This window comes from Cetorhinus maximus, chromosome 17, assembly GCF_964194155.1.
Source record: "Cetorhinus maximus chromosome 17, sCetMax3.hap1.1, whole genome shotgun sequence".
Lineage (NCBI taxonomy): Eukaryota > Metazoa > Chordata > Chondrichthyes > Lamniformes > Cetorhinidae > Cetorhinus > Cetorhinus maximus.
Window position 1 is genome coordinate 97,683,211 of NC_135895.1, and position 17,690 is coordinate 97,700,900.

A 17,690-nucleotide genomic window follows, 5' to 3' on the forward strand; every position below is an offset into this window, starting at 1 on the left:
TCCCACTACAGCCAATTAAATACTTTGAAGTGTAATGTGAGAAGCATTACAGACAATTTACACAGGGAAAGATCCACAAACAGCAATGTGATACTGACAAGATAGCCTCTTAGTGATGTTGGTTGAGGGGGTAAATATTGGCCTGGGAACTGAGGAGAACGCTCCTCCTCTTCTTCAAATTAGTAGCTTGTGATCTTTTACAATCATCAGATGGGGCAGATGGGGCTTTGTTTTAATGTTTCATTCGAAAGACTGCAGTTCTGACAATGCAGCAGTCCCTCAGCACTGTACAGGAGTGTCAGTCGATCATACATTCAAATCCTAATATCATTAAGGAGCAATTGTATTTTACTAAAAATGAGAAATGAATCACTATTGCTGTCAACCATGACAACTACTCCCAAGAATACAGAAAATGCAGAATTGTAAATGATAATTTAAATAGGTACAACATGTCACAATATTTGTATATTACTAGCAGATCTCTTGTGGCATTACTCATGGGTTGGTAGCAAGGAGGCAGGTTAGAGTAGAGCTTCACTACCACCTAGTGGTTGCAGCCTATAATTCCAGCGTCACACTTACCTGGGGAATCCAGTTACAATTGATGACATAGGCATTTTCCAGCAAAGTAAAATAACAAACAGCAACGGGCAAACAGCAGGAAATTCAAATTTCTTTGCAAAAGACCTCATTTTCATATAAAATTCTCTCATCTCTGACTCCCAGCCCCTTGCTGTTTTTTTTCTTTCTCTCTTCCTCAGCCCTGACATCTGGGGCAGAATTTTCTCACCTTAGTTCCTGCTGAAACCGCAGGATTATTAATGGCTCAGGAACCTGTTGAACTCTTCAAGGGGGTTTTGCTGACGCTGTCTAACTGAACCACAGCAGCGATGGGTGGCATCCTGCCTCCGGGTTCCCCGGCCAATAGGATGTTGCGGGGGGTGGGGGAGGGGGTGATGCATCCATTCTGTCAAAGGAAGGATTTCTAATTAAAGGGACCATGCCTTGGGTTACAAGGACTCACAGCACTTGGAACTTTGAGACTGCAGCAAGCAGAGGAATGGCGAGGGTATCTGAGAAGGCTGTTCCCAGGTCTCTCACTCTTACCTAGCGATCCTGTTGTGGGATTTGGGGATCTGCGGTGAGGTGATCTTTCCCAAGGATAGGAGGAAGAGGACTTCCTCTCCAACCAAGCAGGTGCGGATGGAAGTGACCGAGGAATTCAGGAGCAGAAGTGTGGTCTCTCCAACCTGGAGACAGTGCACCCAGAGGATCCAGTGCCTCAAGAGAGCAGAAAGCTGAGTGGCATAGCAATTTCATGTGCCAAATCCTACATTCTGAATTGCCCAGCATTCTCCTACACAACACTCCTCAGATCAACACCTTGCAGCTGCACTCAATGCTCTCTGTGCAGGCACCACACATCCCTATCTGAACAGCCAACACTCAGACTTGTCCTCACTGGCTGCCCTCTCCCACTCATGCTTTAGTGACCCTTCAGAGAAGTTGTCCTTCCCTGCTACCCACACAAGCCATCACGGACACTCGGATCTCTGCTTTAGCTCCTTCCAAGAGAAGAGGGCACACAACCTCGCGAAGAGACAGAGACCTAGGGGGCAGCCCTCCAGAGAACGACAACTGGATGGCCACCGACAATGCTCCACTGGGAAGGAGGAGGCTGCAGACGTTAGGAACAGCCTGCTTATAAATTTAGACAGCTGATCCTCTGCCTGTAGATCCTGTGTTGGGGGTATTTTTGTTTTAATTTATTCACTCATGGGATGTGAGTGTCGCTGGACAGGCCAGAATTGGTTGCCCATCCCTAACTGGCCTTGAGAAGGTGGTGATCTCACCTCCTTGGAGCTGGATCTCGGTGTCCATCCCCTCTGCCCACTGTAGACGAACGTGGCGGAGGAGAAGGCAGCTGGTGCCCGCGTTGCTTCTGTTGCTGCTCATGCTGTTGGTGTTCGTATTACTGCTGCTCTTCTTCTTCGTCAGAGCTGCCAAGGCGGCACTGCATAAGCTGTACCCATGCCCCATAGTGATAGCTGGCAGCAGGCAGGTGCAGCTGAAGGCGAGTGAAGTGCAAGACAGGCGAAGTGACTTCCAAGAAGTTGTCACTCACTTGTCCAGCACTGAAAGCACTTCCCGCTGTGAGTAGCAGCCTCTCGCCTGGTCAGTCTCACTGATGAAAGGCTTCTCAGCCTGTCAGTTTAACTGAAGAAGTACTCCCTGCTGTGCACAGGCCTCAGCGTTCCTGGTAAGATGCTGACAGCTCAGGAAATAGGCCTTCTGACTGTTAAAGCCAGAATTCTTGGTTAAAACAGAACTTAACAACTCATTTGAATATTTAAACATCTGACTTGACAGTTTCAAGGGGGCTAAAGGCAAAATACCACAGATGCTGGAAATCTGAAACAAAACCAAAAAATGCTGGAAAATCTCAGCAGCTCTGACAGCATCTGCGGAACGAAAGACAGAGTTAACGTTTCGAGTCTGTATGACTCTTCTTAAGAGCTGAAGGAGAGACATAAGGACTCGAAACGTTAACTCTGTCTTTCTGGCCACAGATGCTGTCAGGCCTGCTGAGATTTTACAGCATTTTTTGTTTTAGTTTCAAGGGGGTTCTCTGCTTGCCTTCAAACTTGCCCAAATTTAACCCAGAAAAGGGCGGGGTGATGTTGGGATTCTGAGCTGACACCATTTTTAGGGAGTTAACTCACAGCCCTCACCCCAAACTACCTCCCACTTGCCTGGAAATACTTCTGTGCAACCAGCCCAGCCCCTTATGTACCACCTCTGCCCTGCCTCATTCTCTTTCTCTCTGCTTCTTCCTCTATCTGTCTTTTGTTTTCCTCCTGGAGATTCTCTCTCGCACTCTCACTTCTAGTCTTCCTATCCTCTCTCTTCTCACAGTCTCCTGTTCTTCAACTGTGTTGATGAGAAACAAAAGCAATGCTTTGAAAAATAATGACCTATATTAAATTATATCCTCTTTACAGAACTGCAATGTGTACCGGAGCGAGCCCATAGAGGGCAAGGGGAAAGCAGGATCAGAGGGAAGAAGAACAGGAACGGAAAGGCAGAAGATAGGAAGAAACTGAAAGTAGACTGAAAACAAAGAGACAGTGTGAACAGGGAGAAAGCAAGGCAAGACTAGAATCAGAGATAGGGAAGGTGTGAAGGGATAGCTATTAGAGAAAGTGGGGTGTAACGCAAAACTGGGAGCAGAAGGATAAGAATGGAAGGCTTGCTTACAGATGATTTTCCCATTTTCAACTCCAAAACAGTGACCCTTAAATTTCTCTACTTGGCTGTGAGTGGATGCGGTTGTTAGTATGCTAGCCTAACACTTCTCCATTAAATTCCACATTGTTCTAAAGGTTAGCCTCTGTTTGACAACACTTAGCTAAATGTTAGGCTGGTATCAATGGACAAGGAATTCAAATCACTGTCATTTATCAGGTGTCTGAAAATGAGGCAATGGCAACTGAAAACCAGCAGGCTCCTTCCATAGGAACCAACAATATAGGGAAGTTGGAACTCCACAAGTCCTGCTCCAACCCTCAGTGGCCTGTCTATTTGCCTTCAGTTTGACCCTGTCCCATAGCTTAGGAACAACAACAACTTATATTTAGATAGCACTTTTAATGTAATGAAATATCCCAAGGCACTTCGCAGGAGCATTATAAAACAAAATATGACACCAAGCCACATAAGGGGATATTAGGTAAAATGACCAAAAGCTGAGCGAAAGAAATAGGTTTTAAGGAATGTCTTAAAGGAGAAAAGTGAGGTAGAGATCAAGGCAGAGGTTTAGGAGGAAATTCCAGAGCTTAGGGTCTAGGCAACTGAAGGCACGGACATCAGTGGTGGAGTGATTAAAATTGCTCAAGAGGCCAGACTCTGATATCTTAGAAGAATGTAGGATTGGACGGGATTCCAATGGAGGAATTTGAAAAAAAACGTTAAGAATTTTAAAATCAAGACATTGCTTCACTGGGTGGTAATGTAGGTCAGAGAGAATAGAGGTAATAGGAACTCGGGGCAGCAGAGTTTTCAATGACATTCAGTGCATTGGAAAGTCATGTCTAAGGGTAATGAAGGCCTGAATGCAAGTCTCAGCAGCAGGATCATTTAAATATAAGATTGGCCATTCACACGGGCGGGGAACAGAAAGGCAGGTAAAATTCCTCTCTCCAGCCAGACACTAATTCCATGCCATGAATGGTGCAGAATTTCTAGGCCGCATTCCTAGCTAGGATCAAGTATGCCCGTTCCGCATCAACATTCAAAAGTAGTTTTGAAATGAAATATTTTGATTGTACAAAAAAAAAACCAGACATAAGTAGGTCCAAATTTGACTTGTGGCATTCACGCAGGACCTGATTCTGTGAAAGGAGGTTTTACACTGGTATGTATATAACAAAAACGACTACTCACAGGTGACGATGTGCCTTGTTTTGCTAGGACCTCCAACACCACCAGAATTTGCAGCAAAGACGGTAATGCTGTAGAGAGTGGATGGATCCAAACCAGAGACAATTCCTCTGGTGTTGTCAAAAGTCAAATTAAAGTTCCCAGTGCTGGATTTCACATTCAGAAGGTACCGATCTGCTTCCCATACTTTAGTCCATTTGGCAATGATTACTGAACTTGAGTTCGATTCTAGGCTGAATAATTTTGGACTCAATGGCACTTCACAAATAAAAATCAAAAAAGAATTGTTAACAACCAAACTGCATTTATGAAAAGAAATGTAATTATTTTTCCTGAAACTGCTAGAAACTTGAAATAATTGTAAGGTATTTTGCAGCCAATGTAATATTTTCCACAAACAGAAATAACAATATGATGGAAATATTGTTCAAACATTGTTACCAAATGTTAGCCTCAGAACTTAATTTCTTTCCTCCACACTATGCATGTGGCCAACTGAGGGGGCACTAAGCAGTCAATGATAGGCCGTTGCTAATTCCACACTACATCTGGTTGCCAGTGCCTGAAATCGACTCCAGCTGCCTGAAATTGAGCATTTGTCATGTGTTGGGCATCATAGAGTCATAAAATATTTACAGCACAGAAGGAGACCATTCAGCCCATCGAGTCCATGCTGGAGTAATCCAGTCAGCCCCATTTCCCCACTCTATCCCTGTAGCCCTGCAAGTTTATTTTCCTCAGGTGCCCGTCCAATTTCCTTTTGAAGTCATTCATCATCTCCACTTCCATCACCCTCATAGGCAGAGTTTTCCAGGAATTTATGACTCACTGCGTAAAAAAATTCTCCCTCACATCCCCCCTGCACCTCTCACCCTTCTGCATGTTGCACAGTTGAGGTAAATGTACATCTTATCACATATTAGTGTATCAATGTACTACAATGTGGATTGTCTCATACTCAAAGAGTATTAAATTCCAATCAATTGTTATATTATCAACATCCTGTTGTCTGTGAAAAATACTGGGGGAGGCCCTGTAGTGGTATTGTCACTGGGCTAATAATCCAGAGACCCAGGGTAATGCTCTGGGGACCTGGGTTCAAATCCTACCACAGCACGTGGTGATATTTGAATTCAATAAAATCTGGAATTAAAATGTCTGATGATGACCATGAACCCATTGCTGATGGCTGTAAAAACCCATCTGGTTCACTAATGTCCTTTAGGGAAGGAAATCAGCCATCCTTACCTGGTCTGGCCTACATGTGATTCCAAGCCCACAGCAATGTGGTTGACTCTTAAATGCCCTCTGAACAAGGGCAATTAGGGATGGGAAATAAATGCTGGCCTAGCCAGTGATGCCCACATCTAATGAATATTAAAAAAAAACTTCCATTTTGCAGGGAGGCTAACAGTTCTGGATGATGTTACCCCTTTGAATATATTACTTTCAATAATTTACACAGCAAAACTCATCAGATACCACTTTACAATTCTCATTGCAACTCCCAGTTGCCACATATACATTACAAAGATGCAAAACTCTCTTTAGTGAGTTGGCATAATGCATTGGGAAAGGAGACAAGTGCTGGTCAGCAACTTTCTCACAGGAACAAAGGCCAAAAGTGGAGGTAAAATCATAGCAGGATGGCAGTTAGGTCTGTTGCCTCTTTGTCTACCCTCTTTATTCCAAGATGATAGTTGGCATTATAAGATGGAAATGAAAGAGGGTCATTTTAACCCAACCTGTCAAATAGAAAACCCACAAACCTGGATGAAATTCCAGTTTTACACCTCCCCCAGTATTACTCTGTTAGCTTCAGTTTCCTAACAGACAGGTTAATTTAACATTGCCCCCAAGGCATTTTTGCTAGTTTTCTGGGTTGACATGTGTGGAGCAACACTGAAGTATTTTTGAGGGCTTCAGTAAATAGGATTAGTTACTGTAGTAAGATTGCCTGCTTATAATTAACAGGCTTCATCTCATTAGATAATAAGGACTCTAACCAACCACAGGGGGAATCACGGGTAGAATTCCCCCTCCTACCTGCTACAGCACCTCCTCAAAACATTTTAAAGAACTTCACACAATAAATTAATTTAGGAACACCAACGATGCTCTCATATAGACAAACACGGTTGCAACATCTCACAAGCAGCAATGACATGCATTAGCAATTAACCTGTTCCCTTGGTAACAGTGGCTGAGCAAACAATGTTGGCAGGACAGCAGGAAGACAATCTCTCCTTTGAGTACTGCCAAGTAATCTTCAACATCCACCTGAACCATTCGAACAGACAGATGGAATCTTGGTAAAATACCTAATCCAAGTGGAGAACATCTACAAGACCGCAGAACTCTCTTAGCACTGCATTGAGGGGGTCAATCTGAAATATAAACTTATGTACCTGTTGTGGGACTTTAACCCACAGCTTTCTGACCTAGAGGCGAGAGTGAGAAACATTAATCCAAGCTGAATCATGGAAGATTGAAGGGGTTGGGGGGGAGGAAGGGTGGGGGAGGAGGAGGGGGTGGGGGAGGGCAGAAAGGAATTCCAACGCTTGTCTTTATTAAGGAAGTGAAGATTATCTTACCCGTTCTTCCTGTTTGCCATGCAATAGCGACTGGAGTAAAACGTCTAATAGCTTTGACTGTCACGTTGTAGAGCACACCTGCTCTCAACCTTTGATATGTTTTTGTGGTGATAAAGGGAGGTGTGATGACAGTGAATGGTAGTTTTCTGGTATTTTTCACAATCCTTAGATCAACAATGTAATAACCGACGTTAGAGAATGGTGTCCATGATACTTTTAACTTGGATGGTGCCACTGATGTTATCTCTGTAATGGCAAATCCTGTGAAAACAAAACAGAAATCTCTGACATCTTTTTTATGGTACAGTTTACACAGTCATTTTCACATCATACAAACGATAAACTCTATTAGCACTGAACCCATTAAATTTAGCCATAGGATAAATCAATTATTCCACCTAACATTCACAAAAGGGGCAGCTTGCATATAAATGTTACCTCAGACATATCCTTAAAATTCTGAGGATTACTTTACTGTTGCAAATTTTCCCGTTTCAGTGTTTCCTTTCTTTTTCTCGTCATGCTAGTTGAGAATTCCACTAATGGGTTCTCCACTACTGTCCACCACAAGCCTACTTCACCACTCAATCCACATGTTGAGATTTGTATGGCTCCACGTGCTATAAGATTGGCCTTATCAGCAATCTTGTAATTAGGGACCTAGCCATTTGCTCACCTTCAAGCTTGATGCAGAAATAGAGTACATCAAAGTTATCCTGCGGGACAATGAATACCCTAGTCAGATCATTGTTCTCTGTGTATCACACAAGCTCACAAATGGGCCTAAGGCCCATTTGGACCTGAAAAGTGGCCAGTCTACCTCAAATTACCTGGAAAGGCAAAGTATCCCAAGTATTTGAACAACAGGTTAAGCGGGCAGTTTCACGCTGCTACTATGCAGCGGCTATGAGAGTGGTATTTTCCACTAACAGGATACGGCCAGCAGTACAAAAAGACATTCTACCTACCACACAATTGAACAACATTGTGTATGAATTTCAGGGCTGGTGTGATACCAAGTATATAGAACATACACCCCAGTAACTGGCTGATTGAATCAAACAGCATGTTCCTTCCAATTGTTCGTAATAAGCAGAGCGCAAACTGTACTCAACCAGCCCATCCGTGCAAAACCCAAAACAAAATGTTTACTGTTAGATGTGATTCTGCACTTGCTGAACAATCCTGAGTTTGCTAATAGCTATTGGAGCAACCGATTTAAGATGATCAATTGAGCTCGTAATGTGGCTCATTTACGCTCGCTAGAAGAGACATACAGTCATATGCAGGGACTTGTTCTCTGCAAACAAAAGGAATTTGTTCAAGCCTCACACCTTTTTTGAATTACCCAGGGCTTGGGGAGCCTATAGTTCCCTGTTGCTTTCTCCATGATAGTCAGCCAGTCAGAGTTGACTTGCCAACCAACCCTATTCTCCTGTAGTACAAATTGTTGTGATCGTTTGAAATTTGGCATTCTTGTGTTTGTCCTGATGAGTGCAAGATGAAAAGCTTCAGCAATATGCCTCTCTTTTCAGCAACATTCAAGTTCTGTACTACCAAACAACTGTTTGTATACCTGAGAAGATTGTTGTTGTATATTGGGGAAGAGACCATTATGTGAGTAGTTGATGCACAATTTCATTGGAAACAACATCACTGAGCTTGATTACAGACATAGCCGAACTGTACATGCATGCCCAGCCCTCCATGGACAGAATCAATTTTATCCTAATGGGCCCACAGTGTAAAGTTGTCTACAGATTACATCAGGAAGTCTGCAAAGATATATCAACGAGGAGAATGGGAGCTTTACTCTGAATCTTGGCTGAGCTTTATTTTATTTGCAAGTGTGTAATACTGACATCAGGTGCGAAAAATGGAAAATCTACATTCCATCTTTGCTGAAATGTTTCTGACATCGATTCAATCAGTGTTTGAACTGATTTCACAGTGAGAACATTTCTGATTGGAATATTAAAAACCTTTGTAATGATTAACTCCTTATGCGCTTTTGAACTTAGTGACAGCTTCAGGACTGGCTGGACCAGCATGATCTCCTTGTTGAGAAGCTGAGATTCTTGTTTCCATGTTGATCAGCAGAATGACACTACAATTCCAGACCCTCAGCACACCGAGGGGTCTGAGCTACCCACCTCCTCCTAGTTACCAGAGTCTAAGCTCGCTGAGAAAGTTAGTCACTTTGTCACAATCACATGCCATCAAAATGCCCTATCACTTTTATAGCAAATTGGTTTACAAAATAAACTCTTTACAGCATGACGTCATGAGAGTCCATTCTACTTTTAAGCTAAGAAAATTCAATCAATGCCATCAAGTGGACAAATTCAAGATGGTGCTCTAGGTCAGGTGATCATACTATTTTCAGACAATGTGCACTTTCTTTATCCACATCTTTATCAGATCATACCATTAACTAGTTTACTATTGCAGATTCTTATTAGTAGCATGGGGTCCTCTTGTTTGATAGTCAAAGTGAAAATCTTCTGAATTTCTGTCAAGGTAAGTGAACAACACTCCATTGCTCTTAAATGAACTAATGTCTTTGATCAATTACCCAAGAGCCTGCTGACACAAATTCAGAATTTCCTTTGTGCAAGTGGTTGTTTTGTAACCAATATGGTTTGATATTGTTACCAAGAGATTAGTGCAACGATTTCTGTGCCGCTGTTCAGCTGGTTCTTGCCAGAATTGAGGATAGAAACCCATATGTTCCGAGAGGTGTTGAAACTGCTGCTGATCTCGACTTGTGGCAATCTATGCTCATTTCTCCATGTGAGATCTGCATGTTTATTTGTCTTTGGGTGATTTTGTTTCCAGCCGCTCATTCAAGAAAAAAAAATCTAAGTCAAGCCGGGTGAGCCGGAACAGTGGTGTGCGTGTTAGTGCGCGGATTGCCTTTGGGCCCCAAGTAACTTCTTGTTATATCAGTTGATATTTATTCAAATGTCTGGGGCCAGTTTGCAGTAACACGAGCACTGCTCCTAACCTTGTCCCCCCGCCATGGCCGCTTGTGCCTGACCTCCTGGCCATCTATGAGCTGCCTGACCTAGTTGGCAAGGCAGCACCATCTACCCCTGCCGCCAGTGCCAGGCAAGGGCGCTGTCACCTCCACCAATTGAGCGCTGAACTCGCCTCCTAGCTGCCATCCCTTTACACACAGACCTGCAAGGGGCCTTGGCCATTTCCCATCCTTCTATCCGTGTATTAAGCTATCCTTACTGCCTATGTATCAAATTCCCCCATTAATTTCCTCACTAAGTACCCAGAGCCGAATCTCCCGTGATTCGCTCTACGTAAGATGGAATGGTCTTGAAACTCAATTCCAAATGTTCAAAATATTTCGCCAGCAAATTTTTTCCCCCCCTCAATGCTGCCTTCAAGTTCCCTCAGCAGTTCTGATGTCAATTCAAAACCAGCGCAAATAATTGAAAGGACATCAGCCAAGATATAAGGTCGGACGGTCCATGTGTGTTTGTATAACAGAAATGGCTGCAGTAAAGAAATTCACTCTATGGCCTCAATTTAATTCAGGTTCAGGAGTAGAAATACAAAGAGGGCGAGGGAAAACTGCAAAAGCTGGAAATCTGAAATAAAGACGTTAACACATAAAACATATAGATATCCCAGCTTTGGATACTTTTATTCCAGGAGTTGACAAGCAGTGTTAAACATTGCTGCACTCAAATATCCTTTTTCCTCACAAGTGGAAGGCAATAATCTTGTTAATGCAAGGGCCCTGGAAATGTTGATGTAACGACGTACATTTTCAACTTGCCATCCAAGCAAAAAAATTGACATTATGAATCATTATAAAATTTGCTGATCTTCATTTTCACCGATTTTACGCCCAGGCAGTAAGTGGAAAATTTATACCAATACTTCTCTGCAACTGAAGTCAGTGACACTGACTTTTAGCTGATTCCTCTCATGGGCCAATATCAAGTGGGACAATATTTTCTGCAAATTTGGTTCTGTTACCCTTTACATTATAATTTGGATTATTTTATTGCATGTTATTTACCGTTTTAAAGGCAGTTAATTTAAGCAAAGTGATAAATAGGCTTCTCAGCCTATAAAACAGAATGGTGTTCTCAGTGAGAAAATTAACATTGCCTTGGAATATAACAGCAACACACAAAAAGCAATAGCTCGTAAGAAAATCATCCAGGGCTTACAATTGGTGGCGAATAAAGCATTTGTGTGATATTTTTTCCATCTTAACTATTGTACAATGTTAAAGAGAGATGGGGCCTCGCAATTCTAGATTCTTGCCACTACGTCATTGGTGCCAAGTCCATTGCAAACGATGGACATGATTCTTGTTAATTGTGCTATTTCATATTAAAATGTTTAAAAACCACTATATCAGTCAATTAAATCAACGAGGTTTACAGAGGTCTAACGTATATGACTTACTTTATCCAAAAAAAATCAAATTAGCCGTGCTCTTTGCATACCAGAAGTTTAAATAAACACACCAAGGCTCTTCCACAGCACCTTCCAAACCCACGACCACTACCACCTAGAAGGACAAGGGCAGCAGACACATGGGAACACCACCACCTGGAAGTTCCCCTCCAAGTCACTCACCATCCTGACTTGGTAATATATCTTTCACTGCCGCTGGGGCAAAATCCTGGAACTCCCTCCCTAACTGCACTATGGGTGTACCCATACCACATGGACTGCAGCAGTTCAAGAAGGCAGCTCACCACCACCTTCTCAAGGGCAACTAGGGATGGCCAATAAATGCTGGCCTAGCCAGCGAAGCCCACATACCGTGAATGAATGAAAAAAATATTCCTTTGCCAATTTAACTCAGCATTTAACTCGTTTATTTTGAATAGATTAATGTATCTGCTAAAATAAATAATCAAACAACCTGAATCGTTGTCCATAAATAGCTCCAACCATTTTAATAAGACCACTCCATACCCTCATAATTATTCTTAAAAACGACTCACACCATTTAAATTCAACAGTAGGTGGCATTAAGACCTTCGCAATATACCTGCAGGATTTTGCTTCTTACTTCGCGCGAGCTTTTTCCATGTTAATATTTGTACAATGTTAAAGAGAGATGGGGCCTCGTAATTTTAAGTTCTTGTTACTACTTCATTGGCGCCAAGTCTATGAGAATCCTTGCAAACGATGGACATGAATCTTGTCAATTGTGTTATTTCGTAATAAAATGTTTAAAAATCACCACACCAGTCAATTAAATCAATGAGGTTTACACAGAGGTTTAACGTATATGACTATTACTTATTCAAAAAAAAATAAACGAATTAGTCGTGCTCTTTGCGTACCAGAAGTTATTTTATCCAGGATTCAGGAACAGAATGACGCGAGGGGCCAAGAGCCCATTGCTTGTGTCCAGAACGCCCCCCCAAAAAATCTGCCGAATCAATTTAAATGTCAACGTTACTTGTTGTAATCTGATTTGCTGCATTATAATGCAGTATGTAAACTTTCTGCCGGCCTCTCTCTTCGTGGATTTTTACTACCTGGATGCATTGTGCTGAGTTTGGAGGTGCAGAAGGAGCCCCAAATATTCTTGGTGCCCAGCACTCCAAGAATCCTTAATCTGACTCTGATTGTATTCAGAGTGCGTTTCCTGTTTTCTTCTCCCTCTTATTGAGTTCGCATGGCCTTTAGTATTTGGTAGCGTTCCATAAAATGGAAAGATGTTAATGGTTGAAGTCATGTTCAAGATTGTACTTAAATTCTCTGTTAGCCACCGGGAAGTTTAAATAAACACACCCGCCGAAATTGGTCGATTTAACAAAAGGGTTAAAATATTAATGTACCATTTTTTAAAAATCACAAAAGCTCGGTTAAAGCGTGCATTGTGTAATTTAACGTTGCAGCTGCCTTCCTGGTATGCACTTGAGCCAAAGCCAATCTTTAATATAAAATTAGTGATTAGTAAGGGAGTTTATTTTAGTTGAATTAGATTTTATGTTTAGTTATATTAGTGTAACTTCCTCGGTTTGAGGGAGATACCTGTGCAGTTAACCTTTCAGTTAATCACACTGGGGCAATCAGTGTCACCTCTCTCCGGCTTTATTTAAAATAGGCAACTCTCAAAGCAATGTAATTCATTCTGCTGGTTTTCCCGGAGATCCAGTCAGGTAAGTATTTTTATTTGACGTGTGTGCATGTGTGTCTCAGTTAAATGCTAAACACGGACTCTTTCAACAGGTGATAAATACTCAGACGGCGGTTTAAACTACAGGCACTGCAAGGCAAGGATCCTTAGAAGGGACAGGACACAGAAAGAATTAACTGAAATACTGCATCCAGAACCGCTAAGGTGTATTCTCAATAACATAGGATTCGAAAAACAAAATTTGCAAAGATGTGCACTATACACTGTGCAATGAAATGCTGCAGTCTCATTAAATTTAAAACCAAGGACTACTGTAAAAAGGTGCCCTTAACCTTAAATCCCCACTGAAACAACTAGTTGCTGGATCTGTACTGAATGTGATAGTGAGGCTCAAAAGATTCAGGGAGACGCTCTCGTTTCTCTGCCCTGTTTCATTAAGTATTAGATATTTAAACTCACCGGACTGGCAATATGACACCTGCCGGGAAAAGAAAAAACAACCTTTAAATTAATTAATACTTGTAACAGTTTCGTAATGGTTATAACTTTTCATTGATGTCCACTAAAACACAAATGTAACCGTCCGCACATTATGTTAAATAAAACAAATTACCTGATATAGAGTAGTTAATATTAAGCATATTCTCAGCATAATTACACACTCCATTGCATAGCTTTACATGGAGCTAACAAACAAACTGGGATGACAGCTCTTTGAATACGAATGAACCCCCAAAGGACAAGGTGATTCTTTTGAAGAGTTTGGAAAGGAAATTATCACCAACACCGCTTCCACGAACCAATCAGGGAACTTTCCTGGGGCCCACCTCTTTAGAAACTCCCCATCCAAGGCTGGAGGCCATTACATGAGATAAATCACTTCTATTCAGTATCCAGCATTACCTTTGCTAATACTTCCTCAACAAGTCCTACCTACTCAGATACCTTCATTACCTGTGCAAATATAATAATCTTAGGTATGAAGAAGGGTTTTTTCAAGTCATTAACCCTGCATTCTTGGGTTACCATAATGAAGAGGTATTTGAGAAATTTGGGCTTTCCACTGGATATTAGAAATTAAAGGGGTGCCAGTGACCCAATATTCTAAGAAGGTAAATAGCTTTTGGTGGCACAATGTAGACTTATGTTGATTCCCCAGGGGGGAGGCATTGCTACAGATCTCTATCTGCATGGCCCATGCGGAATTAATCATTGAAATAGAATCAAAGAATAATTACAGCACAGAAGGAGGCCATTCAGCCAGCAGTGTCTGTGCTGGCTCTCTGCCATTCACCTAGCGCCACTCCCTGCCTTCTCCCCATAGCCCTGCATATTCTTCCTTTGCAGATAATAATCCAAACCCCTCTTTAATGCCTCAAATGAACCTGCCTCCATCACAATCCCAGGCCGTGCATTCCAGATCTTAACCACTCTGTGCGAAAAAGGCTTTCTTCATGTGACCATTGCTTCTTTTGCCAATTACCTTAAATCTGTGCCCTCTGGTTCATGATCCTCCCACCAATGGCAACAGTTCATTCCTACCTACTCTGTCCAGATCCCTCATGATTTTGAATACTTCTATGAAATCTCCTCTCAACTTCCTCTTCTCCAAGGGAAAAAACGGGCGAGATTTTCCAGCCCCACCCGCTGCCGGGATCATCCAGTTCCACTGAAAGTCAATGGGCTTTGGCTAGGCCACCACATCTCCTGTGGCAGGTCCAGACACAGGGGGACCAGAAAATCCCGGCCAACTTCTCCAATCTAGCTTCATAACTGAAGTTCCTCATCACTGGAACCATTTTCGTGAACCTTCATTGCGCTGTCTCTAATGCCTTTGCATCCTTCCTAAAGCGTGGTACCCAGAACTGAACGCAATACTCCACTTGAGGCTAAACCAGTGTTTTATACAGGTTTAACATCACTCCCTTGCTTTTATACTCTGTGTCCCTATTGATAAAACCTAGGATGCTCTATGCTTTATTAACTGCACTCTCAACTTGTCCTGCCACCTTCAATGATTTATGTACATATACACCCATTTCCCTCAGCTCCTGCATGGCTTTAGAATTGTACCCTTTATTTTATATTGTCTTTCTGCATTCTTTCTATCAAAATGAATCACATCACACTTCTCTGTATGAAATTTCATCTGCCACTTGTCTACCCATTCCATCAACTTCTGTCCTTTTGAAGTTCTACACTATCCTCCTCACAGTTCACAATGCATCCAAGTTTTGTATCATCTGCATATTTTGAATTTGCGCCCTGTACACCAAGTTCTAGATCATTAATATATATCAGAAAGAGCAGGGGTCCTAACCTTGACCCCTGGGAAACTCCACTATAAATCTTCCTCCAGTCCAGAAAACAACTATTGACCACTACAAAACAAAAACAGAATTACCTGGAAAAACTCAGCAAGTCTGGCAGCATCGGCGGAGAAGAAATCAGTCAACGTTTCGAGCCTCCATGGCCCTTCGGCATGTCTGCCGAAGGGCCATGGAGGCTCGAAACGTTGACTGATTTCTTCTCCGCCGATGCTGCCAGACTTGCTGAGTTTTTCCAGGTAATTCTGTTTTTGTTTTGTTTTGGATTTCCAGCATCCGCAGTAGCTTTTAGCTTTTTGGTATTAACCACTACTCTCTGTTTCCTATCACTCAGCCAATTATGTATCCATATTGCTACTGTCTCTTTTATTCCATGAGCTCTAACTTTGTCCACAAGTCTACTGTGCAGCACTTTATCAAATGTCTTTTGGAAGTCCATGCATTACCCTCATCAACTCTTCCTGTTACCTCATCAAAAAACTCAAGCAATTTAGTTAAACATGATTTACCCTTAACAAATCCGTGCTGATTTTTCTTAATTAACCTGCATTTTTCCAAGTGACTATTAACTTTGTCCCGAATTATCACTTCTTGAAGCTTTCCCACCACTGAGGTTAAACTGACTGGTCTTTTGGCTTATCCTAACACCCTTTTTGAACAAGAGTGTAACATTTGCAATTCTCCAGTTCTCTGGCACTACCCAGAGCCTAAGGAAGATTGGAAAATTATGGCCAATGTCTCTACAATTTCCAATTTCACTTCCTTCAGTATCCTTGGATGCACCTCATCTGGTCTTTTAAGTATGGATAGCCTATCCAATACCTCCTCCTTACCAAATTTAAATCCTTTAAGTGTCTGATCTATTTTGTCTTTCACCAGTGCAGCATCGTCTTCCTTGGTAAAGACAGATGCAAAGTATTCATTTAATACCTCAGCCATGCCCTCTGCCTCCATGTGTAAATCCCCTTTTTGTTCCTAATTGGCCCCACTCATCCTTTTACTACCATTTTACTATTTCTTTGCCTATAGAATACTTTTGGACTCCCTTTTATGTTAACTGCCAGCCTCATCTCACACTCTCTCTTTGTTTTCCTTATTTGCTTTTTCAATTCCCCCTGAGCCTTCTAAATTCAGTCAGGTTCTCAGTTGCATGTGACCTGCTGAGTTTTTCCAGGTAATTCTGTTTTTGTCTCAGTTGCATCATCCACTTGACATCTGTCATAAGCACACTTTATCTTTTCCATCTTAATCTATATCTCTTTTGTCATCCAGAGAGCTCTGGATTTGTTTGCCCTAACTTTTCCCTTCATGGGAATATACTTGACTGTGTCCACATTACCCCTTCTTTAAAGGCAGCTACTGCCATTTTCAGCTATAGTTTTGCCTGACATTTGATTCCAATTTGTCTAGATCAGATCCATTCTTACCCCATTGAAGTTGACTTTCCCCCAGTTAATTATGCTTACTCTGGATTGTTCCTTGTCCTTTTCCATAACCAACCTAAACCTTATGATTCAATAATCACTATCCCCAAAATGTTCTCTTACTTGACCCACTTAGCCCACCTCATTCCCAAGAACCAGGTCTAGCAGTGCCTCCTTTCTCATTGGACTGGAACCATACTGCTGTAGAAAATTGTCCTGAATAAATACTCTATGAACTCTTTCCCCTCTCTGCCCTTTACACTACTACTATCCCAGTCTATGTTTGGATAATTGGAGTCCCCCATTATAACTATATAATTCTTGCACCTCTCTGTAATTTCCTTGCAAATTTATTGCTGTACATCTTCCCCATTAGTTGGTGGCCAATAAACTACACCAAGCAATGTAATTGCACCTGTTTTTGTTCCTTAGCTCTAGCCAAATAGATTTTGTCCTTGACCCATATGGATCACCCTCACCTGCACTGCAGTGTTCTCCTTAATCAATACTGCCATCTCCTCCCTTTCCTTCCTTTCCTATCTTTCCTGAACTTCTAGTAGCTAGGAATATTTAATACTGCCCTTCTTTGAGACAGGTCTCTGTTATAGCTACAGCATCATATTTCCACGTGGCTATCTGTGCCTGCAACTCATCAATCTAATTTACCATGCTCCATGCATTCACATACATGCACAGTAACCCTAATTTAAACTTTATTACTTTCCCCATTACTCTGAGTCCATGTAATAACTTACTATTTCACCCTCTA